Source organism: Carlito syrichta, unplaced genomic scaffold (assembly GCF_000164805.1).
Source record: "Carlito syrichta isolate Samal-C Ts95f unplaced genomic scaffold, Tarsius_syrichta-2.0.1 Scaffold315082, whole genome shotgun sequence".
NCBI lineage: Eukaryota > Metazoa > Chordata > Mammalia > Primates > Tarsiidae > Carlito > Carlito syrichta.
In genome coordinates, this window is record NW_007259178.1 from 34608 (window position 1) to 36030 (window position 1423).

The window sequence follows — 1423 nt, forward strand, 5'->3', positions numbered from 1 at the left end:
CAGAGAGAAAGAGAGAGAGGACTACAACACCTCTGGTCTTCATTGTGCTCAGACCGGATGGATCTCTGCTTCCGGCTTGAGAAAGTCTATAAATTTCCTTTTCTGTCTAAGCTACTTTAAGTTATGTTCCTTTCATTTGCTGGCAAAAGCATAGTGGAGAACTCAGTGTTATTATTTTTAAGAACAGCTGTCAATACATTGTGCATATCCATAGCTGCACATTTTTTAGTAAATCCCTGCAGAGGAACACGGTGTACCTGAGTGACTAATATTTATTTTCTTTAAACTATTCTCATTCCACCCATGGATCACATGAGATATAGAAATGTTCCATGGTCCGGTGTAGCACACTTTGTTTTAACCTTTACTGTCATTTAGCTAACTCTTATGCATTAAGAATCATGCACATTTGTGATCAGAGCTAAATAATTCCAGAAAATGGAAGAGCCTTTCTGTCTTCTCTGCACTGGGAGCAGTTCTCCTACCACAGCACCTCACCCCCTGAAGATGTACGGCTGCTCCAAGTTCACCTCTATTCCCTCCTTGGTCTAGAGTACATCCAGCTGCTAAGCCGACCACTGATGGCAGTGGTGCAGAAACAACCAGAGACACCATCAGATGAGAGCCTCAGTAGCCTGGTAGTCTCGCATCCCCTTACCTCACTTGTCCCTAGCCACAGCTTCCAAACCAGTGCTGTTTCAAGGGACATCAACACAGCAGCCAAGTTCCTTGGGACTGGGGCTGCCACAGGTGGGCTGGCTGGCTCTGGGGCTGGGATTGGGACTGTGTTTGGGAGCCTCATCATCAATTATATCAGGAACCCTTCTCTGAAGCAACAGCTCTTCTCCTACACCATTCTGGGCTTTGCCCTCTCAGAGGCCATGGAATTCTTTTGCCTGATGGTAGCCTTTCTCATCCTCTTTGCCATGTGAAGGAGCCATCTCCACGTCCCATCGTTCTTTCTCCCAGATCTTGTCTACCCTGTATGGCCTTTTTTCTGTAGCTCCCCAGGTGGCCTGGGGAAAGTTGTTGGCTCAGAGTTTGACAGAGGGAAGATAAATAAATACTGTATTAACAAAAAAAGTGGAGGAACGCACAACTACTCATGCCATCGCCACCCTTCTTTGCTCTTCTTCCTATGTAATTCCAGCACCTCCTAAACGTACATAAAAAAATATAGATTTGAAGATGCTCACATGTCTCAAAGTGTCCTTGTTGAAAGTGCCTCAGAGGTTTCCTCAAGAGATGCAGTATGTTGACATGTTGTGTCCCTACCGTCCGTTCAACAAAGGAAGCTCTGCTTTGAATTACTTTGCATGTTGGAATATATGATTACTTTATATATTGAAATATACTTTAATTAATAAAGTAGAAGAAACTGCTGCTAAAAATATTATTCAAGACACTCTAGGGTAGTAGATCC

General features: G+C 43.9%; 1 pseudogene; it reads left to right on the forward strand.

The window, feature by feature from the left end:
• Window positions 1-459: 459 nt before the first annotated feature.
• LOC103274866 lies at window positions 460-954 on the forward strand (annotated as a pseudogene).
• The last annotated feature ends 469 nt before the right edge of the window (window positions 955-1423 follow it).